The sequence below is a fragment of the Equus quagga genome, chromosome 4 (assembly GCF_021613505.1).
Source record: "Equus quagga isolate Etosha38 chromosome 4, UCLA_HA_Equagga_1.0, whole genome shotgun sequence".
Lineage (NCBI taxonomy): Eukaryota > Metazoa > Chordata > Mammalia > Perissodactyla > Equidae > Equus > Equus quagga.
In genome coordinates, this window is record NC_060270.1 from 108,772,635 (window position 1) to 108,800,151 (window position 27,517).

The 27,517-nt window shown below is 40.0% G+C and overlaps 1 protein-coding gene across 1 annotated transcript in view; it reads left to right on the plus strand.

Moving 5' to 3' along the window:
• CERS6 (ceramide synthase 6) overlaps window positions 1-27,517 on the plus strand; it is a 300,927-nt gene that overhangs the window by 264,296 nt on the left and 9,114 nt on the right. The gene's annotated exons all lie outside the window — the stretch shown is intronic.

Consider the following 27,517-nt stretch of genomic DNA (forward strand, 5'->3'; position numbering starts at 1 on the left):
AACTCATCCTATATCAAACAGTTTCATTTAAAAAGTTGTTTAGCAGTGAGACAAAAACAAAAGAAAGAAGCAATTAGGTTTATATTTAGTGATCTATCTATATGCATCTGGAACACATTTCTGGAATAATTCAAAAGGGCCAATCCATTTCATGCCTCCTGCTGCTAAATGAATGTGGGAGTCAAGCTGCTATTTTCACAGTGCAAGGCATTTATTGTTGATAAAAAAAAAAATCTCCCACTTACACATAATCAGTATCTGGCAAATGGCGCTGCAGAATTTCAGCTCCTTAAGCATAAAGTGGAACCATCTTTAAAAAATAAAAATTAGGCCTATGAGTTAAAAATTAAAAATCAATCAACCACAAATCAAAGCATTTAAGCACTTTCATTGTGCTCAAAAAGACCAGTTCTTTACATAAAGAGTATGTGTCCTTTAGGTTGATGAAACTGATCTTTATGTGTCACCCCTCCTCAGCTGAACAGGACAGCACCTTGATTATTCAGTCAACATAGGACTGTTTAGCGCTGTGCCTGGCTCATTCAGAGCTATCAGAGTTAATGCAACTTAATGTCATCTAATGCTTTAAACAAACTTCTTCCCCATTTCCTCTTCCCCACTCCCCCAAAAAGGATATAAAACCAGTAACTAATTCAACTGTGGTTACAGTAGATTTAGGCCTATAAATTATTGTACCCACCTTAGTCATTTCTGCTTCCTAAAAGTTATATAAAAACAGTTTGCTCCTGAGGTATATTGGGGTGGTGGGTGATACCCTAATCTGTTTCTTCTATTTAGATTGAATGTGAAAACATTTATAATCAGACTTCTTCAGGCCTCTAGGAGTATGATCCTTGGACAGAAATGGTTTCAGAGTGCAGAGTATGCAATGCTAGTGAGACCTTGTCACCAACAGCACTTAAGAAATACTTTTTCTAGGCTGACAGCTCAGAAGGAAAGGAAAGGAGGTATAGGAAAGCTAAGTTGATTTCCCACTGATAGCTCACCATCACCTGGTATATCATAGAACAGAGTAAGAATGTGTCAACCCTATGCAATATGCCCGACATGGTGCCAGGGGACTGTTGCGAATGCAGACTAGGGTTGCAGACATGTCCTCCACTCAAACGCACAATCATACCAACACAATCGGAGATGAAAAGACTTTCTCCACTAGCATGGAGGTTATTTGCCATGGAAAGTAGAAGGCACTTGGAGCACCTTAGCTTATGGCTTGAGCTGACCTATAAACTAAAGTAGACATTGTGCTATAATGATTTAGGTGCTTTTTCAACTAGTTTATTCTCAAAAACTACATGGAGAAGTAATTTTTTAAAAAATGGAGAAGTGGATGTGTGTTAAAATTCTGTAAGGTCTTTTTTTTCTTTTGCTTTCTGAAAATAAATCTGGAAGTAGGTGTTTAAAACCTTCATAGAACCATTTTAGTCATTCAGTTTTGGGTGTTAGATCAGAGTATTCAATAAGTCATTCATAAACATAACTCTAAAGCAAGATTTCTCAACTTTAGCAGTACTGACATTTGGGCCAGATAATTCTTTGCTATGGAAGAGTATCCTGTTCATTATGGGATGCTTAGCAGCATCCTTGGCCTCGGACCACTAGATGCTAGTAGCACACAGACACACACCCAGTATGACAACCAAAAATGTCACTAGACTCTGCCAGATGGCTCTTGGGGGCAAAATCAGCCCCAGGTGAGAACAACTGTTCTAAACCAGTGGTTCTCAAAATTGTTTGTAGGTTGAAGACCTAGAAATAATTATGTTCTTTGTAGAACACCATGAGATAGTGTCATCTTTAAAATGCCATCATTCCATTTCTGAATGATTTTCCTAGCAGAAAATGGCATTATAATATACAGTCTACAGAAATTTACAACCTCCAATACCCATGCCTAGAATAAAAATAAACTGTCAAATTAAGCATTATCAACAATTTCCTTGTATATGCCTTCAATTTTCATTTTAGTAAATGACAAAGGTTTACAGAAAACTTGAGAATTTTCCTCCCTACAACTGAGGAAAGGCATATGTCAGTTCAGCTATAGAATTTCCATGCTTTTAGCTAGTTATAAGTTTCCTAAACTTTGAGCATTGACAAACTGATTCGTTCCAGAACCACATACTGTTATTACTTGCTTGATGGTTTTAATAGACACCCTTCTTTTTATGTATAGAAGTTTATTTTAAAAGAAATCTTTATATTACTACTGAAATTTAAAAACAAGATTAGTTATATTTTGTAAAATGCACATTCACATAAATATATGTAACTAATAAATATTCATCTTGTGCCTAATAGCATCTTTATACCACACTTTGGAACCAGTGAACTAATCAAACACCCTATCATCTATTAAAATTTTGTGGGGCCAGAAAGCTCAAATAACTCCATAATGTTTTAATTCTAAGATGCTTCTAAACCATTTTTCAAGTGTCTAGTGTATATTCAGCGTAAGTATTATTCAAGGACGGAAGAAAAAAGGAAATTTTGTCCCTATGCTCATAGAATTTGTCATCCAGGATTGCACAGTTTAGAAAGGAAAGGAAAATTAGCGTTTATTGAGCCCTTGTTACCTGCATTGTACTAAGCACTTTATACTTCATTCTTAACAAAGACAGTAGTTTCATTTATTTCACAAAAATTTACTGAGTGCACACTATGTACCAAGTATTATGTTAGGGCTTAAAGAAATAAGATATACTTCTACCATTAAATTATAATTTAAATATAATCCCAACCCTTACAATATAATTATAATTTATATCCGTGCAGTAAATATTAAGACAGAAGATGTACAGGATGTTACTGGAAACTATATGAGGAACATCTAATTGGGCTAGGGCAGAGGGTAATCCAGGGATAACATTTAGAAACAGAAAATATCTTAGCTAGGTCTCCAAGGAGTTTTCCTGCTTTCCTGAGGCTCATAGAAGTAATTAACTTGCTGAAGGTCACAGGAGCACAAATGCAACCCAAAGCCTGTGCCCTTTTCATTACACAGGAATCATAATTATCTAGCTCCAAGAAAATATGTGTTTGTACTACCACTTCCCCTTAACTACGTGTAACGGACACTGGCAATCATCGAGCTGTGATTTTCCACTGGGCCAACTCAGGCTCAAGAATCCTTTTCTTCCCCAGTGCTAGGCAACCAGTACCTAGTCCATTCTCTTAATTTTCTAATGAGACAACTGAGTGACAGAGAAAGGTAAACAACTGCCTAAAGTCCTTTACACTCAGAGCCAGAGCTCTGACAGTCGTCTTCTGGCTAAATGGTCTTTCTGCAAAATGGCACTGCTTCTCAGGAGAAGACAAAGCAGAAACACTTAGCAATCTTCTGCATACCTGCCCCTCTCCCCTAGATGAGCAGATACTCTCCTTTTCCCCAGTAGAGTATGCCCATGGCATCCAGACAGTGATGTGCCCACTATTCTGTGGGATGCTTGAGAACTTCTGCCAGTGCTAGAGTCACATGCCTCCCAAGAGTCAAATGATTGTCTGTAAACGTCTTTGTGCCAGTTGTATGTGTGATTTTATTATTCAATATAATAAAATATTAAATAACACATTAATATATAAGTATAAAAACAAAATGGCTCCTTCTAAAACGATTAAAAATTAGAATGCTTTGTAAAAACTAAAAAGCAAGTATATAAAAAGTTGCTGCTGAATTAAGTATAGATGAGACAACTCTAAAAGACTGGGAGGAAAAATCATAAAAATCCAGAAGGCTTCTGAACTCAGATTGCTTCCAAGTGGCTGTAAGTTGTCGCTCCACTTTGAAGAAACCCAAAGTAGAAATTGTAGACTTTGCATTTCAAGAATGGTATATGCAAGAAAGATCAACCAGACAACCCATATTTGAAAGGAAAACCCTTGGCCCTACATCAGGAAAAATTGATTAATGAAGGTATATATGTACTTTTTCAATTACTAAACCTATTACTCCAAATTGAATCAGATAATAATGGCAAAGCAACATATATGAATGTATGAGTATATGGATGTATAGGATGTGTCATTGAACTCACATTGGCCAGGGATGTTGGAAAGCTATTTCCCAATAGTCTGGAGGCCTACTGTTTTTCAAAATAGCCTCTTAAATGAGATAATGTAGAAATATTATTGGCCTAGGAATTAAGAGTCCTGTTCGAATTTTCATTTTGATACTAATTCCCTCTTAATGAACTTGATCAAATCACCGCTCTTTTGTCTTCTTTTGCTACCTCCACTGTGAGTGTAATAAAGCCTTCCTGACAAGCTTTTTTGTGTATCCAATGAGAATGCACGTAAAAGTGCCTTGAGCACTAGAGAGCGCTGTTTCTAGCTCATTTAAAAATGATGGCTCATATATGTAGATGAGGACGTTATCAGACACTGGCGGGCTTTCGATGGGGCTACTGAGGCAGGAGATTCTTCAGGGGAATAAGGCTGAAGTCAAGAAAAAGTCTGACTCTTTAGAATAGAACAGGGAAAATTCAGCGTTTAATTTAGCAGCAGCGTTTAGTCAGAAACAAGAATTATCTCTGATAGCTAGCTTTTTCCTTTCAGGTTTTCAGATTGCGATGATGCATGTGTAAAGACAACCCTGCATGGCAGGCAGCAACATAAAGGCCATGACACTAGTGCCTGACCCACCCTGTAAGCTCCTTTACTCTGGCTGTGCCTTGGCCTCGGAAGCCATCCCAGAATTCTCTTATGCTACTTTGCCTCTGATCCTTGTCCAGTAAATGTGTGGATCTGACCCTATGCTTGGGTGAATTCGTATAGAATATGTGCTAAGGGGATTAGTTGGTGGCTATACCATCTCTTTTTCTCCACCACTATTTTTCTGTTCTCTGTGAAGAGCTATTGCTTCCTGTGTCTGCCTACCTTGACCTCTTCTTGACCTGATAGCATGCCAGCCTCTTAAGAAGCATGAGCAATTGTGACATAGACCAGACTGAGTAACAGGATGACAGCATCTTCCATTAGAGCTATACTTACTATGAATGCGTCTATAATCCATAAGAGGGTCTAAGGAAAAACACAATGAAAACCTTTCGAGACTGATTCAATTAAGAGCTTCCCAGGAGAGACTGAGCACCGACAATGGAAAATTCAATATTAGGCTCACAGAAAGACACTTCATCTCGTAAATGTCCTTTTCTCTAATGTGTAAGGAAAAAATTCTGCAGCAACCTTTTGAAAAATATGTCATTTGGTTTTTTTTAAAAGAACTGCTTCTTTCAGACTCTTTAATACCAACATTCATAGGAAATTCATTAGGGGGGATGTGAGATTATAAAATGAATGATTGCAGTGTCTAAAACCAATTGTTCAGACGTACAGTTGAAATCCAGCGTGAGATTATCTGTGTTTGTGACCCTACACAAGGTTGAAAAAGAGTGGCTGTCAAGTTTGATATGGTTGTGTGGGTACCAATGACTTTGTTCTTTACCCTACATTCTCATAAAGGAATATAATGTGCAACCCTTTCCAAAAACTGAATTCAATATTAGGCAGCATTTAGAGAACGAGTTGTTTTTCTTTGTCCTGTAAATAGCATTGTAATAATTGACTAGCCTGTGTATAATTTATAAAGGGCTTTTGAACTGTTTACAGGGAAATATTCAGTAAGATCTGTTTCTCTAGCAGGATCAAACTGGGCTCACTAGATGAATGTGAATTATTGTTAACAGGTGTGATAATGGCATTACAGTTAGATTTTTTTTTTAAGAGTTTGAAATATTTATAGATTAAATAATATGGTGTCAGGAATTAGTTTCAAAATCATCCAAGGTAGGCAAGGGGAGGGAGATATAGATGAAACACGTTGAGTATAAGTTGATGACTGTTGAGTCTGCCGATGAGTGTGTATTGAGGTGGTAGGGTCATTTGTACTATTTTCTTTCTTCTTGTGTATATATTTGAAATTTTCAATAAGAGAAGTTAAAAACCAAAATATGAAACTTAGTTCTATTTTATATACAGGATGAGAGCCTCCTACTATGAATTGTTTGACTTCAGATGGGATTCTTTCTGTGACAATTGAAGTTGGGTATGGAAGTTAAAACATTGCTTTCTGCTAACAGTTACTTGCGCTGAGCTCGTTACATCTGGCCAACAGGAAGAGAGGCAAATAAAGTTTGTTCTGCCATGCAATATTGACAGATGGTGTGAAAAATCTAAATGACAGGTGGTGGTCATTATTGAACAATAAACAAAGGCGATTTATCAGAAACCAATCAGAAAATAGCTACTTTTTGTTTCTGATGATGCATCTAAATTGTTCTTTGTTATATAGTCAGTATTTTAACATCATGATAGGTGTGTCTACTAAGATGGTGTAAGTTTAGAACTTCAGAAAGTTTTAAACTCTAGCTTAAGATTAGCTATTATTCCTCAGAACAGATCTTGAATGTATTAAATTAAACAGATAATCCATTGAGGGATGGACTTTGAAGTGAGTGTAGAACAGAACATTATAATTTAGCATTTGTATCACAGATGTTTTAATAGGTTATGAGTCAAAGAAAATTTCATGAGGTTCTGTTTTTTACCAAGCATAAGTTATCAAAAGCTTACTCAGGCTCAGAGCTAACCACCAGAGATACAAAAATGCATGTGATATCCCTGCCTCAAGGAGCTTGTGATCCAGTTCTGACATTGGTCAACTAGCTCTAACCCACAGTGGGCAACCAGAAGTGGTCAACAGGTGCAAGGTTTTGCAGTGGGGGCACAGTACAAGTTTTGATTAATTCTGATGAGGGAATGCAAGGATGGTTTTACTGAGGAAGTGATATTTGAGCTGGGCCTTGAGGAATGAATAGGTGGTAAATGGAAAGAAGGACAGGCCCTATCAGGTAACATCATGAGCAAAAGCAGAGAAGGAAGAACACAATATGAAATGGAATAGAATGTTACTCAGGGAATAGGTTCCAAGGTTAGGTCAGATGGTAAAAGTTGAGTATATATATCCATAAATTTACCATGCCTGCAACAAGGTGGTCTCACTGTGAAAGGCAAGTAAGGTAAGAACTGAGAATGTCCAAGAATACAGACCATTCATGTCCTTTAATGCAAGCAAGTTAAGAAAATGGCAAGTGATTCTCCCACATTGTTTAAATAATTTTTTCTTTTGTTCTGATTATTTTAGGCTCTTACTTTAATTTTATTTTTGCTAAGCACAAATAGTTGAATCCTCCATTTTATAGCTTATAATACGAATAATCCCACTGTCTAGCAAGGTATGAAGAAGCAGGGAAGGACTGTGAGAGGAGAGAGGAGTTTGGAAGAGGCAGCATTTTGAGTGATGTGCCTTCAGCTCTCCAGGTCAAATTAGGACCTGATTTTGAAAAGTTCAATATCGCAAAAAAGAGTGAGGGAAAGATTAATGTTGTGTCCTTTTCCAGAATTTATGCATATTTGGTGCCTACAGAGGGATAATTCCATGGATTTTTCATCACATATGCATTGCTTAAACAGTACTTCACACAAAGTTGGTTCTGAAGAGGTGAAAATAAATATTGATCAAGCACAGTTTGAAGAAAAAATGGAAAGCAGTTGACTTTACTTTCTTAACTTTTTCTGGATACCTTGAAATTTCTACGTGATGTGTATTACCTTCAGAATTAAAAAATATTAAAGCCATTCTAATTATGGAAAAATTCCATTTATCCTACAAATATTTGAAAACTTACTATTTGCCTAACACTCTACTAGGTGATTGAGACGAGTAATGAAAACGCAAACATTTCAGTCTCCGCCCTTATGAAGCTTTCAATCTAGGGAGACAGACATCAGTCACACAGTTACAATGGTGAGTGTTATGAAGACACATTGGCTGCTATGAGGATCCAACCTATTTGGAGGGTCAGAGGATGATTCCCTGAGGATTGACTCTGAAGCTGCCATCTGAAGAATGAGTCTGGGGCAGCTGGGCTCTTCAGGGGCTCATGGTTCCACTCGGGACTTGAGAAATTGTTTTGAAGTTGTTCACAGTAATAGCCTAATTTTTTTTAAATACACATGTTCTGGGTTATCTGAATGACCATCTCCTGACCAAATACTGCCACGTAATTTCACTGTTCACACTGTCTATTTATGATACCTTGAAACAAGGTCTAACTGGGGCACTAGTTAGAAGCCTATTACAATAACTGCCTAGGTAGGAAGTGACGGTCTTTTAGTGTTGTAATAGCAGTTGGTGACAGAAGTAAATGGGTTCCAGAGGAATTTAGGAGATTGATAGAGCATGTAGCCACTTTAGTTATGGAGAGGATGGGTAAAGGAGATGGAGGTATAAAGGGTGACACCACAATTTTGACTTAAGTAACTCAGTCAGGGTTAAAGTCATTAACTGAGGGAGGAGATGATGGTTAACAGAGTGCGCTCTGAATAAACCCAGTGTGTGTTAAAATCCTGGCTCTATCCCTCTGTCGGTATGACTCTAGGTGAGTTAGGTACTCACTCGAACCTCTCCTGCAAAATTTGGGCATAAAAAAATAGTATATCTCTGGAGTTATGATGGTTAATGATGGGAGCGGCAATAGTGGTGTTATGTACAACAGGAACCGGTTTGGCAGGGAGGAATATGAATTTGGTTTTGGAGGTGTCTCATAAATATCCAAGAGGAGATGCCAAGCAGGCAAATGGGTAGGAGCATTTTAAAATGAAACAAGACAAACAGATGGAAAACTACACTGGAGAATCATAAGCATGATTTTGACTGTGAGCTCATTTGTTTGATTAGAGCGTGGTGGTAATGAGACTAAAGTTCGTACAGAAATAAGGGAAATTGTCATTTGAGAACCGCAGACCCTAGCTCAGGCAGGCACGCTTTACAGGTGCCTTACTATCCACATCCACAGACCCCCTTATGCTGAATGTTACTGTGCTGTATTCAGGAGCAGCAATGGTAGTACTCTAAGCATTGGTTCCTTGGTGCAAGGGGCGTGTAAATAACCGAGAAGTCCTGGGGTTATACAGTTGGCATCTGAAAACATCAATTTCAGCCTAGTATTTATTTAGAAGGATGAGCACATTCTTGGCAGCTCTGCAGTTGTCAAGGGCCCAACTTGAGTCAGAGATTTAAGGAAAAAATTTGAGCTTTGCCTTGACTGTCATTTGTCTTATTCTGCAGAGGAAAAAAAATGATACTGATAAAAATGCATAGCATTAGCATTTTGTTGGTATTGCAATTTGCTTCAGTTCTGGGTGTTATGGTGTTCACTTGAAACAGCTTCCAAAGTCACTTTGTATTATCTTCAGTGTGAGGTTTCATCGTCTTTATTGCCTACCATTCTAATAACTTTATTTTCAGGGGCCTAATGTTCTCATTCTTTTTTCTGTTGCGTGTCTAATGCTTTTGCTAAAACGAAAGTCTTGGCAGTAAACAGGCCGAAAACAATTATCATGGCACGATGCACTGAAAAATTGTGCCTGTGGGTATAAATATTGCAAGGCAAGTGTGAGGAGCAGCCCTACTCTGTCTGTACTTGTAAATCGGTGTCTCCAGCAGGGAAACGCTGTGGGATGCTGAAGTCAGGGCCAGGCTTGCCGTCAGTTTTCTTGGGCTGGAGGCTGATCAAGTGGCCCCCGTTGTCAGCACCTAGTATTCTACTAAGAGTTCCTAAATGCCCTGGCAGATCCAAAGCAGGTCAAATGCACACAATCATTGCACTCTTAGACCTTGTGCTTTAAAGTGGGAGGCAATAAGATCCTGATAAAATACCTAAAATTATACAGATACACAGTAAAGGAAAGTCATAGGAAGAGGTCAGGCACAGTAAACCACCGGTGCCAGCAACCTGAGGTGGGAACAGCAGTGGCTTATTCCTGGAACAGAAAGAAGCTTGGTGAACAAGACAGAGAGGGGAGGAGTTGAGGTTGGAGAAGTAGGAGAGGTCCAGCTAGGGACTTCTGTGGACCTTGGGAAGTGTTTGGGATTTTATTCTAATTGCAATGGGCAGTGATTAGAACATTTAAAGCAGGTGATGGCTTCTCATGCTTACAATTATATATGAAACCTATCAGCGTCAATACTACAGAGCAATAGGGCAGCTCCCTGCTGCCCCGTAACACCCATCTCCTTGGGCTGGTTGCTTATTTGGGACTTTGGTTGCCTTCCCAGGTGGACTGATTTTCCCTTGTTTCAACGTCTTAGGTGAGGAAGGGATAGTTTGTGCTGGGGCCTCAACACTACTCAAGGCCAGGCCTAACCTCCCAGTTAGAGAAATGGGGGAATGCAGGTGGCAGAGTCATGTCCCTATGTGTATTTGCCTTGCTGATGGGACAGGCAACTCGAGGTAAGGTGAAGAGACAGTAAGTTACTAGCTAGAGCCTTGTAAGAGTTCTTTTCAAAAATCAACATGAAAATCTCCCTTTATACAGCCTTCTCTGGTGTTTTAAACGTAATATGCCTAGTGACGTCTCTCAGGAAACTTGATGATATTGACCAAATCTAAAGGGGAATATTTTTATTAAGTAAAAATCTGTAATGGACATTGCTCTCTCTTTAGCAGCATGGATGTTAAGTGACCCAAGTCATCGTAACTGGGTGAGGATTCACAGCACTGACCAGGACACTGGGTGCTGGATGCCTAACAGGCCGATTAAGTGTGTGCTTCAGACACAAGCAGAGTGGGCCATAAACATTTTTTTAAATACTTTTGTGTTTCAACACCAATTGACTTGATTCCACATGCCAAAAAAGAAAAAGAATTTTTAGGGGTTTTCTGACAGTGTTTTGTAGCTGGGAATCATTTTTGGTATGACTTACGTGTGGGTGAGGATAGGGCACCCTCTTTCCAGCTTTGGGCTTCACGTGGCCGTAAGGACGCGCTCCCTCCTCTGCATCGAGCTTTCTTTACTGTCTGAATGAATTTACAAACTCATGTTCCAACTCTCTCTTGAAAGGACAATTTCTGCAAAATCCTGGAGGTTAGCATAAGCTTTGAGTGCCTCCAAGGTAGGTAAGCAAGGAGCTTAGAAGAGTAGGGGCCTCAAATATCTCTGAGTTGAGGCAATTTGAAGCCTCTAAAGTTGGGGATTCTGATGTTCGGGGCTCTATTGAGGAAAGTGGGGTTGGGGGAGGAGGACAAAATTTAAAACATTTCACGCAAAACCTGGTAAATATCATTCGGCCACACACAGTCATAAATGACCCATGATGATCATGTCTACTGAGCAGAAATGGGTCAGTAAAAAGTTATTCAGAATTGTTTGTAGATTTTTTTTTAAGTGAGTTCAGATGGGAAACAGAAAACAAAAAAATAGCCTACTGAGGCAATTCCCAAACTTGTGTGCACATTGAAATCATCTGGGGACCTTTTAAGGATTCCACCACCCACGCTGTACCCCACACCATCTGCAGTCTCTGGAGGCCGGTCACAGGCATCGCCTCCTAATGCTCCCCAGGAAGTTCCTCTGAGCAGCCAGGCTGGGCCCTTTGGGCCTGCAGAACACGCTCTTTGAAGCACACGGCACAAGGTGGGAAGTGGAGAAATCAGGTCTGTGAATTCTACAGATTAAGGGGAATTAGCTTTACAATGAAAAACACCATTCCAATTAATAACTGATTTTGAACGTTCTCAGTGGACATGTTTTTTATATTATATACAGACTCCAAAAATAGTGTGCATGTTTATCTGTTAACCAAAAATATTTGCAAAAAATAAAGCAGTATTTGTAGAGCCCCTGCTCTATGCTTCACCCCAGACTCTTCACCCCAACACTGGGGGCCCCAGAACAAGAGTGCACATGGAAGCCCGCCCCTCTGCCATCGTCTTCACAGGGTAGTCTCAGCCTAGGGAAGAGTTGGGCACAGTAATCTGAGGGGCCCTTCTGGCCTCCTGGGATTTTTCCTCTTGGACTTGTTTCTTTAGTACCATCTGAGTGCCACGCTAAGGATACTTGCTCATAGGAGTGAACTCAAAACCGGCAACTGTGGCCCGGATCCTAGTTTCACTCCCTGTATACACCTGGGGCATTCCTGTCACTGAGGATTCGCTTCACCCCTTCCCCCTCAGAGAGTGGAACACAAACAGGTATTTTTGGACTGACTTGAAGGGGTAAAAGTTTATCTTATATAATTGCCCTTGAAAAAAGTTTTTAAATGTTTTCTCTAATTATAAGAATAATACATGCATTTGGAAAATGTAGAAAATGTCTTATTTTAAATCCCTGGACTCAGAAGTAATCCAATGTGAACATTTTGGAATATTTTCTTTTAATCACATTTTATACATGTGTATATAAAAGGTTTGTAGATACGAAAATTAGGGACATACTATATATAATTTTAGTATGATTTTTTTCACTTTTCAATAAATTGTGAGGATTTTCCCATGTTATTGGATAGAAGAGATGATTTTAATGTATGAATAACATTCCACTGTATAGATTTTCATGTTTAACCATTTATTTGTTTCTTTTTTTGCCATTAAAACAGTTGGCAAGGACATCCTTGAACTTAAATTTGTTGATAACTTATTTCTTTAAAGATAAAGATAGATAACTACAAAAGTGAATTTATGAGGAAAAAGAATCATTTAAAAATATTCTTTGTATATATAGCCCAATTTTCTATAAAGATTTCACCAGTTTACACTCTGACCAGCCACGTGTGAGAATGTGGCTTTCACTTTATTTTTGACAACACAGTGGTTTATCTTCTTTTTTATACACAGTTGATGATTTGATAGTTTAAATTCTTTTAATTTGTTAATTTGAACGTGTTCATACCCACGGAAAATCTGAAAACATACGAGTACTCACATACTCTTCACCTGCAGGTACCAGCTGTTAGCACTTGCAATACCCATTGCATTTCCTTTACACCCATTGCATTTCTCTCACATTTGCCAAATCATCTGAAAGTAGGCTGCAGGTGTCATGACATATCAGCTCAAAAACTTTGGCATACACGTCTCTATTGATTTAATTTTGTATTTATTGGGTTATGAGTACGTGGAACATTTTATCCATGTTTTCATAAGCTGTTGGTATTTGTGTTTCCTCTGTAAATGGTTCATATCCTTTGCCTGCTTTTCCTTTGAGGATGTAGGGCTTTCCCCATCAACATCTATGATGTATGTGGGTGAAAACTGCGTCAGATGCTACCCGCATGCCACTTAAACCTCCTGAGAAGGCACTAGCCCTCTGCACTCGGGGAGCCACTGGTGTGTCAGAAATTTCCTCTGTGATTGAAAGTCTGGCCTCAGCTATTGCTGTTCCTATCAGTGAGAGTAGAAGTCTTATATTCCACTCATTGACTGTAAACCTTCTACTCATAATCAGGGATTATGGAAAGAAGTAAAGGTTGAATGGATAAGCACAATTAAACACACTCTAACTAGTAGGAGCAGAGAGCGTGTCTTGTCCTGTCAGTTAAATTTTTTTGCTTTTTAGATGAAATTCTCTAGGACATTCTCTATATTGTCTGTTGAGTGTTTGAAGATGAGTTTTACCAAATAAAACCACTATCCCTAGGGCCATGACTTTGATGTGTTTGCTGTGGAGATTTCTGCAAAAGAACTCTTTGTTACCGGAGTCCTGAGTGTACACACCCTCCCTGGGCGGCCGGCTTGGGACCGCTTGAGTCAGATCTGGGGGGCTCTGGGTTTGCTGCATTGCAGCCTTCGCTCTCTCCAAGGGAAAATATTTGAATTTCTTTCTTCCTCAGTAAATTGTTTGAATATGAACCTACCCTGAGTTTGCCAGCAAATTGGTCACACCAGGCGGATTCCCAGCCTGGCAATTAAAAGTGGAAGAAGGTTTCAAGTTTCAGGCCCCGAGCTTTGCACAGGTGCTTCCCTCTCCTAAGTTCTAAAGCACAACTATTTGTCTTGTGTGTTTTGTGTGTGTGTGTGTTTCTTTGTTTTTTAGTGAGGAAGGTGGGCCCTGAGCTAATATCTGTTGCCAATCTTCCTCTTTTTGCCTGAGGAAGATTAGCCCTGAACTAACATCTGTGGCGATCTTCCTCTGTTTTGTACGTGGGACACTGCCTCAACGTGGCTTGATGATCAGTGTGTATGTCTACACCAGGGATCCAAACTCACAAACACCAGGCCACTGAAGCAGAGTACGTGAACTTAACCGCTACACCACCAGGCCAGCCCCAGTCTTGTGTCTCTCTTTTTATTAGTGTAACACTTAATCCCAGAAATGGGGTGGTATTAAATGTCATGCTAAGTTTGTGCAAGGCCTGGCCTCGATTCAAGACACAGAGCCATGCAGTGCCTTAGGGATGCTGGTCTTCTGCCTTCCTCCTCCTCTCTCTCTGCCCTTCCCCATCCCTCCGTTCTCCCCTTCTTCTCTCTTTCTCTTTCTCCATTCTCTCTTCTATTTTTCCCTGCTCCTCAAGACAAGATTGTGTAGGTATTGTACTCAGTTTCTAGAAGCTGTCTCTTAGATCTTGCAAAGTACATTTCTTTCACGAAATTGTGAAATAAGAAAGTAACAGAAGGTGAGTGCAGAGGCCAGGCAGGTTTCACAGTTCTTAGTCCCATTATTAAACTCTAAATATTGGGAACTCTGACAAAAAAGCAGCTCTAAACATGCCAAGAAACCATGTTCCGGGGACAAAAGTGATCAAATGTATTTTATGATAGTACAATGTATCTTTAAGTTGACCCCTCTACCCTCTCAGAATCCCACACCCATAACAATGAATGAATCTAGAGAATGGCTTCCTTTGCTCAGATGTAAGAAAAGCATCTGTCTTTGAATTGAGCCCTGTGAACAAGGCCATCCCAGACAGGCAGGGACTTCGCCACTACTGGGGTGCCTGGAGAGCCACGCCTTCTCCCACTCACGTGAAATGCTCCAACCTGAGGGGACAGAGCAGCATCTGGTGTGACCACAAACAAGTGATCACTGTCTCCTCATCTGGAGCAGGAAACTGGGACTGAGGAGACGGCATGTGGCCAAGCAAGGCTGCCCCTCGTGGCTCTGAGACTTAGTGGAGGTGACTTTTAGGAAATCCATCTGGCTCAGTGAAAATGTGTTGTGCTCGTTGCCCCAGTTAAGACCTTTAGTGGCTTGTTAGCACTTGGCTATCTATTATCATTCTCAGATGGTTTTCTCAAATTTTAACTTCAACGAATATTTGTTTGATTATATACATGTTACAGTTAAATATGCATTGTAGAAATTTTTAGAACATAGAAAAACACAAAGAAGGAAAAAAACATATCCCTATCCCATAGCTCTGAGATGACCACTGTTCATAGCTTGATGTCTTTGTTTCTAACATTTTAGATGCTTAAAAAGACATCTTTTTCTTTATCAGAATGGGATCATTTTGCACGTACTGTTTATAGCTTTGCTTTTCTCATTTAATGTTGTACTGTAAGCATTTTCCCATTTCATTAAATAGTCTTCTATAACAGTTTTATTGGCTACAGAGAATTCCATCTTGTGAAAAGGTCATTGTTTATTTATGAGTGCCCTATTTCTGGACATTATTTAGCACTTTTCCAGTAGTTTGCTATTATAAATAATATTTAATGAGTATCTTTATGGCTAAATCTTTTCAAAAATTCCTGATTACTTCCTTAGGACAAATGTTTGGAAAGAAATCACAGGTTCAGCAGATGTGCACATTTTGACACATATTGTAACATTATTCACCAAATAGAATATAGCAATTTATATTCAAAGCTCAGCTCTCGAACCAGATTATGAATATTTTGAGGCCCACTAATATGTATCCTCCACAGCTCCTGGCAGTGTTGGGCATACACTACAAACTTAATAAAAATAAAGTTAGGGGCCAGCCCGGTGGCACAGAGGTTAAGTTTGCACGTTCTGCTTCTCGGCAGCCCGGGATTTGCTGGTTTGGATCCTGGGTGCGGACATGGCACCGCTTGGCAAAAAGCCATGCTGTGGTAGGCATCCCACGTATAAAGTAGAGGAAGATGGTCATGGATGTTAGCTCAGGGCCAGTCTTCCTCAGCAAAAAGAGGAGGATTGGCAGTAGTTAGCTCAGGGCTCACCTTCCTCAAAAAAAAAAAAAGTTAATTCCACTTAACTTCCTTGGTTACCAAATAATTAACCACGCTCCCCTTGCTATTTTTGCTTCCTTCCATGTTATATATGCAAAAGATAGGTGTATGTCTCTGGGCTAATATCAATGATAGCAGTGACCCTGGTGAAAAGATTTATTACCTTAAAACTGACACTAATGGCCAACATATGTAAGGTTATAGCAGTGTGTCAGGTTAAAAGAATCTAGGGGCTAGAATATGGACTGGAAGCGTCTTATTTATGACGATACTAACAACCAGTTGTTAGAAATGAGTTGGTCACCTTTCTGAAAGAGAAAAGGACTGAGGGTGTGGTTTAGGATATGGGCTGCACCACCCAGGTACTGCACTAGAATATAGGGCACGACTGGATGATGGGGAGGGCAGGGGGTGTAAACTTGCCTGTGTGAGCCAGTGCCACTTCAACAGATGAATCAGGGCTTCGTTCTCTTCATCCTCCTTTCCCACTGCTCCACACCATTCTGGAGCACTTGTTTCCATGAACTGTCATCACTGGGTAGTATTTTTAAAGAGCAGCTATGTTTCTCAAAGATGCTGTTCTGTCCCTTCTCTTGTTTCTGAGACCCTTATGTCCCCTTGCCAAGATCTCAGCAGTAGCCTTCTGCCTAGCATCCCTCTCTTGCCTGATGGAAACCATCCCAAACACAGTTTCCATAAGATTCTTTCTAAATCAAGGCTTTAATCCAGTCCTCCCACCTCTTCATCCCCAAATCGTCCAAGATTTTCCCTTGTTTTCCACTGTAAGTTCAAACTTCTCTCCCAGCAACAATGACCTTCCACAAAATGATGCCAGCTCACACTCCTTTCACTACTGCCTTACAGGGACCCAGTTTAACTATTCCTGACTCCTTGTGCATATTCTGCCTTTCCAGCCTACACAAACCTTTGCTCAAAAGGTTCCCTTCACCTGGAACACCTATTGTATTTAAGGTATTCTGCTTTAACAAATGATGTATTTGTCCGATTCTCCTACCCTTGTTTGTAAGCTCTTTGAGTATAGATACTGAGTCTTATCCATCTTAAAATCCCTCTCAGGGATACAGTTGTATTGGTGGGTGAAGGGGACGCAGATGTCTTGTTAATTTTAGGAGATGTCATTTTTTGCATTCAACGTAAGGTGAAGGTGTGCCCTGGTCATAGGAGAAAAAAATCTTAAGAATACTGATTGTGATTGACACTGGTATGTGTTCAGTGGCATCAAGCTATATATATAGTCCATGCCTCAAGCCTTGCACACAGATTGAAAATTAAAGAGAGCAACATCGTAAAACCGGTTGCTGGTAGCTTCCAGCTTTGCTGGTTTGGACAGGAATGCAAGCCAAGGGTTGGGAGCTCTCACTTCCACTGACAGTCACACCCAGCCAAGTCTGTTCCTGGCATCCTGGCTATATACAGAAGCTACTGATGGTGTGCAAGCAAGGAACTTGGCACATAGCCGGCAGCTGCAACAAACCTAAGCCGAGTGCTTACTAAGGAATCCCGTGGCCATTGTGGTCAGACTACAGTGTCCTGCCACTGAGAGCTGAGGCTCTGTGGTAGAATGTTCAGTGTGTGGTGGAGCCAGTAGGGCAGAGATTTGCTCTCACAAATATAACACTTATCCCAGGCCTTATATCTTTCATGGGTTCCTTCCTAAAGATGGGATTTTATGGGTTTTGCCTTGTTTTCTACTTTCTTACTTTCCCCCATATTTCTAGAAGTAAAACAAATCAAAGCAAAACCATTTCTCTTGTTTTCTTGGCCTTAGTTGTCTGGTTATTAAATTCAGAGAAACAAATATGACTCACTTGGGAAGAATGCATCTATACTAATGGGGTCTGTTAGACATGGGGAAAATAATCAGGCAAAGTAAAATTTTAGGTAAATCTGAGAATATAAGAATTTACAAAACTATTTATGTTAGAGTTTAAAGAATTTTCAGTAATCATCTTGTCTTAGGCCTTTGTAGGTGAGGAAACTTAGGCTTGAGAAAAAAGAAAAGACTGACAGCATCATAGCACCAGCGAATGCAGGAACTGAGCTTAGCATACAGTTGTTTTGACTTTAGTTCAAACATAATACCCACTTCTGTCAGTTCTTTTCTGAGTAAGCTTGCTTCCCACCCAAGACTCCCAATATGTCTATTCTACAGACATTATTCCAATAAGTAACATTATTTCAATTCTTTTTTAAACCAGAATACTATGATTATAAATGTTTTTGTTGATCAATTGCCTTGTCACTATTCAATGCATATAGTTTCAGATTTGTTATTTTTCTGTCATAGTTTTGAAGTCTGCAAAAGCAAATTTTTCTTGTCTAAATCTCTGCATCCACTCTCCTAGGGTTTTTTTTTTCTTTTTCTTGATTTATTTGTTTGTTTCCCTTGATTTTCAGCATCTTACAACTAGGTTTTATCAACTCTGACTTACTCTAGGGGCACCACTCTTTGTTAAAGACACGTTTGCTATATTTCTCTTGCCAACCAGAAGCTAATGAAGGTAATGCGTGCAGTGTCCCTCAACTGCAGGCCCGTAATATGTTTTCTCTTTGAAGCAACACTTCCAAAATTTTCAGGGACATTTCTGTAAGATAAAATTGAAGCTTGAATCCTGGAAATATTTAAATAAAACCAGAAAGAGATGAAAAAAGCTTCTCAGAGATTAGGTCAGTAGAATCCAGTACAGTGTGGCTCATTATTCCATGTTTAGAAATGTCATACACCAAATCATAGCCCCACACACAGCTAACTAGAGGAGAGGTTTAACACAGCCCAGGTAGGAGTAAGAGACTAGTCCCTTCTTTTTTCTTCCACGCTGTCTTCTTCCACGCTCCCTCCTGGCCTTCATGCAGGGGGAAAGAGTGAGCGGGGCTTGGTGTGTGGAAGAGTGGGGGGCAGAGTCAGGACAGGTGCACTGAGAGCAGAGGGCATGAGGCAAGTCAGAGTTTTCCAGAGGATTTTCCAGCCAGGCATCAAACACCGGGGAGACCGTATGAAAATATGTAATCCGGAAAGCCAGAAGGAATTATGGTCAGAGTCTCAGAGCCAAGAACACGAGATATGAGAATAAGGAAGTCAGTCAGGAAGGAGGTGGAAGGTGGGTCTGTTTACCAGGAACGAGATAGTCTTTAGCTTACCTTTGGAACTTCCAGCCAGCTGCTGTGTGCTAGGTAAGTGGGCCTGCTTTTCTTAAAGGGCCAGAGGACATGCATATATTAGTGAGGATATGTATTTTTTCTTTGAAAATATATAATAATATTTGTTCAGTTTTCAGAATTTTCTTAGTGATTTCAGGTTAACCTATTATTTGACACATTACTCTGGGAAAACTCTATTGCCTCCTTGATATAGCAGAGAAATCTCACAACCAGGCTTCTAGGCAGATGAAGGTAGGGCCGACCTGATGTTCTGATACCCATAGGTCACACATAGTTTCTAAGATGACGCTGACTCTCCTCAACCTTCTAAACAAAACCAGTGGAGTTTGGCCCCCGAATAATTAAATACTGAGATTCTCCCTGAGCCAACTCTGCTGAAACTTTCTGAAGAGATTTTTAGGAAGCAGAAGGATAGCATTTTTCCTGTTTTGCCGCCTGCCAGCCTGAACATGATGACTTCTGAACCTCCTTTTTAGCCCTTTTTTTGTTAAAAGTTTTATCAAGAATACACATTTTCTGTTTTGATGTAATTTTTTAAGTGAGAAAGAAAGAGACCAAGAGATGATGTATTTAGATTAAAAACAATAATAAAAACCAAAATATTGTGACCTTGGATAATTAAATACTACTTTGAGATCCTGGTCCCTTGACCAAAAAGTTAGTATTATATCTGCCCTACCAACTCCACCGGTCAGTCACGAGATTTCATTCTTTTTTTTTTTTTAAGATATGCTTTTTTGGTGAAGAGGATTGGCCCTGAGCTAACATCTGTTGCCAATCTTCCTCTTTTTCTTTTCTCTTTGCCCCAGTGCACAGTTGTATATCCTAGTTGTAGGTCATTCTAGTTCTCCTATGTGGGATGCCGCCTCAGCATGGCTTGATGAGCTGTGTGTAGGTCTGTGCCCAGGATCTGAACCAGCGAACCCCAGGCCACCGAAGTGGAGCATGCAAACTCAACCACTAGGCCCCAGGGCTGGCTCCAAGATTTATTCTACTCACTTGAAAATTCTTTAATTATCTTTCAAATGTCCACATAGAAATCCCAGCACATAGGTATGAAGATGGATGCTGCATGCGGCGTTTCCTTCTCTAGGGCTGCAAGCAAGGGAATAACCATGTACCCACCACATTACAGGCTCTTATGACCTAAGAGCCTTTCCCACGCACAACGTGCTATTTAAATAGTTAATGAGAAAATACAAATGGCCCCAGCCGCTGGCAACTACCTGAATGAGAAGCCAAGAGATACTCCCAAGAAGTAACTAATTAGACGAGCCTCTCTGTGTCCCTGTTGTAAATAGTCACACTATAGATGAGATCTTCCTACCACGCCACTAGACCTCCTCACTGCACCTTGTTGTCAGAGCCAAGTGGGGTCCCTCAGGGACAAGTTCAGTGAACTCTAAGAATGGTCAAGCTTTTCTACTTTAACTGAGGTAGTTTATTAGACTCAGAAGCTTCAAGGCTAAAACAATCTCATAAACAGAGTTCCAGACTGATACGTGTTTGGCCTTTATTTTTTCTCACCACTATGAAAAATACCATTCAAATCCCTAAGAGAAGGGAAAAGGGAGAAAAAGGCAAGGAAACCCAGGGCAAGCTGTGAGCTTTTTGCCCTGCCTCAGCCCAGGAGCATTTAGCTCGTCATTGGCCTTGCTAGGAATGATCCCTACAAAGAATGTGAGCATGTGAGCAAAAAGCAGCTCTTCAAGGGAAGAGCATGCAAGTTTGGGGAGGTTTCAGAGCCTGGTCTTCCATCCTGCCCCTGTGAGGGTGGGAGGGTGGTGTTATACTCTTTTGCAAAACTAGAAGAATGATTCCCAGGAAACACAGTCTCTCTTAGATTTCTACCTGCCCAGCAGGCATCGACCTTATTGAACCTTTTCTTGAAGTAAAGAATGTTTGGAAATATCCACGTGCCCCAATCTTTTCAAAGAGAAAAGCCAAGAAAAGTGCACAGAGTCAGCTCTCTTGTTTTCTGAGCTGAATTTAGACAGAGGTCTTTGATTTTGTATCCTAAATATTTCACACATACATGACAAGGTAGTAGTGAATGCCATTATATGATGTTCAGTAATGGAGATAATTCTGTTCGGATTTAAAGGTAGAATAGGGTGGGCCAAAGTGGGAAAACCAGTTAAATAAGCCCAAACGGATCATTTAAGCAGGGAGGACCTATGGCTACCAGATACCAGATTATGAGCGCAAGAGATAAAAATCACAGGAAAAAGAGCAAGGATGACAAGCCAGAGGGAGCACAAATGCTAAAGCAGCAGAAGCGTTTGTGTACTTCCTCCGTCACAGTGTGGCAATGGGTTGGCTCTGTGCATGGGCCAAGGGTGCAGAACGGGGAGAGGTCTGGGAGAGCTGAGTAAAGAGTGAGCTTAGAAACAGTGGGGCCTGAGGGCCCAGACCAGTAGACAGGTGGGTTCGAATCCCAGCTCACCCCTACCTACTAGATCTGACCTTGGGAAAGTTATTGAACTCCCTGTGCTTCAGTTTCTTCATCTGTAAAATAGGGATAATAGTACCTACTTCAAAAAAAAAAAAAAAAGAAAAAGAATTTATTCCATAAGTTTATTTCATGAGAATTAAATGAGTTGGTGCATGGAAGCCCTGAGCCCAGTGCCTGGCACATAGTTAATGCTCAATAAATATTAGCTAGTAGAGGTATAACTACTATATGGGGAGCTCACAGGGATGGTGAAAGGACTAACTGTTCAACACAGTGCTCAACGGATAGTAATTATCAGCAAAGAGCAGTTAGAACCAGGCTAAAGTCTATTTGAGGGGCATGTAGGCAATAAAGAGCTAAGCAGAGGGTTGAAAACAAGCAGGTTGGAATCAGGGTACATCCTGAGGGACACAGGCTTGGCTAGAAGGACTCAGGTTGGGAAATCAGGAACAGAGAAAGGCAGTGGAGGGGTTGGGAATTCAGGCAGACGGATAGCAGTTGGAGCCCGAAGAGGGCAATGACTAATTTGGAGAAAAACATCTGCCCCAGTCAGGAAGTCACCAATTACAAACCTCCTGTGATATAAGGGACTAATTTTTTAGACTGGCCAGGCTGTGACCTAAAAGTAAAAATAAATGAACTGACCCCACCATGTCTTATTGGCTAGGAATATACAGAACTGATAGGTCCACTGCTACACTAAAGATAGATGGTTCATCCACATTCAAGGTTAGCTTCCTGTTGGAGAAATTACTTCTATGTCTGCTACAGACTTCATGAATCATGAATTCGAGATAATGCGGCGGCTATGCTGCAAGCTACCCCAGAAACCATCCTGGCAGAGAACTTGCTGACAAACACTGCTGTGGACAAAACCGAGCTGCGGTGGGGCTGTGCTGTTAAAAGAGAATGCAGGCGTGGTTTTCAGCCTTGACTACCCAACCCTTGACCAAGTGTTTAGGCCTGGAGCTTTTATTACCTTAGAAAAACCAGGACAAAGAGGATTGCTTATAACAGTGAATTTATTTCCTGACTCTTCTTTTTCAGGTGGTAAGTGCCGGTGGTTTCTGTGCCGAGTAACTTTTCTATCAACATCTGCTTTAAAATGAGCAAAACATGCCAGTAGATTATTACTAATCTTTAGGTAGAATCTACTTTTCATTTATGTTTTGTGTAGGTCAAATGAAAATGTATGCCAGAAAAACACTCATCATGAAATACACTGAGGTCTGTCTGGAAAAGCAAAGTCAAGACCATTCACAAGTTCTGAAGTAAAGAACACCCTAATTTTGACCACAAAGCAAATTTTAGTTTTTAATTTACCCTCACTGGCATTATATGGTGCTCCTCAAAGTGAGACCCTGACCTTGACTCTTTCCTAGGTCTTGGCTCTCTTTGGATATTTGACATGGGTCTACTTATTGTTGTGGTTTTACAGAGATCATTCCAGAAACACACAGTCCAAGGCTCAGATGGAGCTCTTTGGTGTGGGTAGTGGGGAGAAGGGGCGCAGGCAAAGCTTGTGGTTGCTTGCTGTGTCAGGGGACCATGGTCTCATCAAAAACGTCCACCTGTAGCTCATTCACACAAGGAGATCACCTGGGCCTCTGTCATCTTTAACATCTGAATCACTGTTAGGTGGTCCTACCTCTAAATCACCAGAGTGTTTTAAAAGTAAGATGTATAGGGCTGAAAGTGAGAAGCCTCGCCTAATTTTACATACTAAAGATAAAGAACTTACACTTTTAGTTTAGTTTAGGCAGTCACGATAAGAATGAAGAAATTAAGCGTTGGCTATAGCTTTTCTAAATGAGACGTCAGTGAAAATTTTGATGCACTATGCTCTATGATGTTATGAGACTTCCTCAGTTCTGAGGCTTAAGGGGAAAGCAGAAGTTACATGGATGCTGAGAAGGTAAATGAATAAGGCCTGAAATACTGTATTAAAATGAGACTACTCTGTTTCCTTTGCTTAAAGAAAGCTTGTAAACTTTTCTGCATGAATGTATGCATCTCCCCCTACCCCACGAAGCCTGTATAATAATTTTGTGATAATCAAAGCATGAGCAAAAGTAACTATAGGGCATAGTCAAATTAAATTCTTACGATTCACTACACACTCATTAAAATAACCCATCAAGGCTGAGCTATTGGGATGCTAACTGGTGTGTCTGCACTTCACCAAGCAGTTGTGTTTGAACTCAGCTTTGCTGTGCAGGCATTTGTTTGTGTCGGGAATCATGTAGAAAGAAAGAACCACAGACTGGAGCCTCTTCCTTTCATTGTTTGACAGGATTCTGAGAGGGAGGGTGTAACCTGAAGATTGAGTGATTCCTGCACTGGGACCCACACTTTGGCAGAAGGTTCTGGCAGAATAGACCTATTTGAGCATGCTTTGTGCATACATGATGTGCCATTTAGTGGTTAAGGGAGCCTAACATGAATGAAAAGGAAAAGGGTCCATTCTGGTCTCTCATACCTCCAAACTCTGCACCACTTGATTTTAGCTGCGGTAGGAGGTTTGACGCTGTAGGCTAACTATTATTTGGGGGTAAAAAATCCATTTTCTTAGAAGCCACTTGTTGAACACAAACTATTGTGGGTGAAAAAAAAAACCCACTGATATTATAATAGTTATGTAAGGCAGATGTTGCAAATTGGCAGTGTCTGGCCCACAGAGTACTTTTTTCCATTTTCTTTTATGGAGGTGTAATTCGCACGTGCAGTATAGTACACGAATGTTCAGTATACAGCTTGATTCATTTTTACATTTGTAAATTCTTGCTTTTGTATAATCCATATAATCAGCATCTGGATCAAGCTGTAGAACATTCCAGCAGCCCAGCAGCCTCCCTCATGCCCCTCCCATCAATCCTCCCACAAAGATAACCACTCTTCAGAACTCTGTTACCAGAGGTTCACAAAAGACATCATTAAAGTACACACTCCTAAGGCTAACCTCCAAGAAAGGATAAAATCCTGTAATCACCATTTTAATAATTTACCCCAAAAGGGGCAGTTTCATCATCAGAAACATTCTGTGGCTAACAAAAGACCCCATTTCGTGAGTTTACTATTTTTCAGAGTCCAGGAGGCATAATGATCTCTCTTTTCCCAGTCTGAATCCCAAGATATTGTTTTTCTTACCAAGCTCCTCACTAAGACATATATCCATTTGGTGCACTGATTGTATTTTCCCAAGTGTCTCTGCAGGCAGCCAAGTCAATTTTCAAAGAAATCCCGTTACTTTTGAGCAGCATCTCAGAGGTGTCACTGATTGTCACGGCAAAGCCTATGAATTCTGCTGCTGCATTTCAGAAATTAATGGGAATGTTGTGACACCAGCGACTGCCTGACACTCTGTTCAAATTAAACGAAGCAAATTGTAATGGTGAGAAAGGCTCTCAACCTGTAATCCAGCAAAGGCTAATTTATAATGAATAGCATAATGCAATCATCATTGCTATTTCGACAGGACCTCTTTCTGTTCAAATGAAACTAAATTCTCTCTCAATGTCAAAGTGTACTACCTAGTTCTGAAGTAAAATTAGTTACTGAACAAACACACAGTCAATCAACCAACATGTCTAATGGAGCACGTTACTTCCGGGTATTTTGCAAGGTACCAGAGATAGAGAGGCATAGGGTGTGTGGGTCCCCCCTCGCTGCCACAGAGTTGAACCTTGTTTAGACCTGTTCTCCCCTGACCAGCAAACTGGTGTTTAAAGAGATGGCTCCCTCTTGGGATAATAAACAAGGCGCTAATATCGGCATAGTCCTAATTTATTCCTTCTTATAAATAACATATTTTTTTCTAGTTATTTGGGATGGATTTGGAAAATAGAAGAATGTAAAGAAGAAAATATAAAATTTCATAACCCACCAAAGAAAGTCCATCGTGGCTTTGATTAATTCCTTTCAAAGATGTATTATTCCCTTTTTTCTGTTTGTATGTGCATATATTTATTTATTTTATGGAGATGCAATGATACATATTTTCTCTATCATAAGAAACTCTTGAAACATGTTTAATACTCTGAATGACATCATAATTTCTGGAATAAGAATGAAAACTAATTTTTTTTACCATTCTCTGTTATGGAAATTTTGATTATTTGCTGTTTTTAAAATAGTTATAGAGATTTAATGTCTATGTATTTGAAATGAAGTCTTTGACTTTCTACCATACTCAATGGCCAGAACTTCCAGAATAGTGTCAAGTAATGATGGTGATGCTGGCTGTCCGTGGTTTGTTCCTGACTATAGAGGCAATAACTCTGGTGTTTGTTAAAGTGTTTGTTAAAGATGATGACAACTGCTGATTTGAGTCGGTGAAAAATCATGCTAAGTTCTTTCAGTTCTGGTTTTTAAACATCAGCGTGAAGAATTGAACATTTGGTAATTTGGCTATGGAAATAATTAGGTTTGTACCAATTTGGCCTAGGAAGTTATGATATGTTATACTACTAGATTTCCTAATATTGGTTCTCCTCCACCAGAATGAATAATACTATAGCATGGATTAGTATACTTTTAATGAATTGTCAAGTTCAATTCCATAGTGTTGATTTTAGGATTTTAACCTCCATGTTTACTGTGCGTTGTTCTTGACAGACGACTAGTGTGGCAGGGTTACAGACACACTCTATTCATCTCATTCTGGTCTATAAATGCAGTTGCTGAAATTGTGGATGGGGAACCTGCTTACATCTATTATTCATTCTCCTTTTTTCTTTACCTCTCATCCAAACTACAAATAAGTAGAGTTTTTTCATTTTGTGAATTCAAAAGTACTTTTCTTAACCTCTCTCAAAGCGCTCATTACACTCTTTTTTATATGAAGATTGTCTGTATATCAGCCTTCCGTTCTTGTATGACCAGTGTGTCTTAAATTCAAGAGTTTTCCATCCCTCCCCCTTAGCCGCTAAGTGTTGTCCACCTAACACTGTTGTCCTGTACGGTCCCAGCAAAGCGCTCCAGTGACACATGGTGGAAATACATTTAGATGAGTTTTGTCAACACCCTTAGATCTCCAAACCAGCCCTGCAGAAAGCTAAGGAGGAAAGCAAAGAAGTAAGAGTGATCCCAAAATTCTGTGGGTACCGTGCTTCCTTGTGGCAGCAGTATGAGTCCAGAAGGTGTTAGTCAATTTTCAAAGGCTAAGGAGCGGACACAGCAGGGACGAGAGGAAAGCACTCAAATCAGCCCTCATGGATCTGCCCCAGGTGGCTGCTCCATGCTGGTTCTGATGGTGCATTACAGAGAGAACCAATTGCTTCAAATGCTTTTGCCTACCTCAAGCACACACGCTTAAAACTAAGTACATTCATTATTATATTCTAATAATTTTTTAATACATTCATTATATTCTAATAATTTTTTTAAAAACCCTTCCAATACTCATCTCAAGGCATCACTTCAAAATGATACCTTTTAGTTGTCAATTCTTTCCCAGAGGAAGGCTTATAAAATTAACAGCCCTCCAGGGGCTCCCCTGCTAGACTCTAAACCACTTGAGGACAGGGACTAGGTCTCAAGTGTATTCTAACTCCCACTGTGCGAAGCATATGTAAACTTAACTAGTGTTTCTGGAATTAATTAATCTTTATTTCTTGCAATGTAAGATTATTGAATGGCATTCCTTACACTTATTTAAAGACCAAGAGCAACTTCAAAGACAATACAGGCCTGTAAACAAGTAGTTAGAGGTAGAATCACAACCCCAAACTTAATGGAAATTAATGAAAGAAATGCCAACAGAAGTGAAAGGGGAGCATAAGTACCCTTTTCAAGCTAGAATCAAAATGAATGTTATGCCATCAGGGGAATGGTTCAGGTGATGACTCTTCTAAGTACCTGGTCAGCCTTC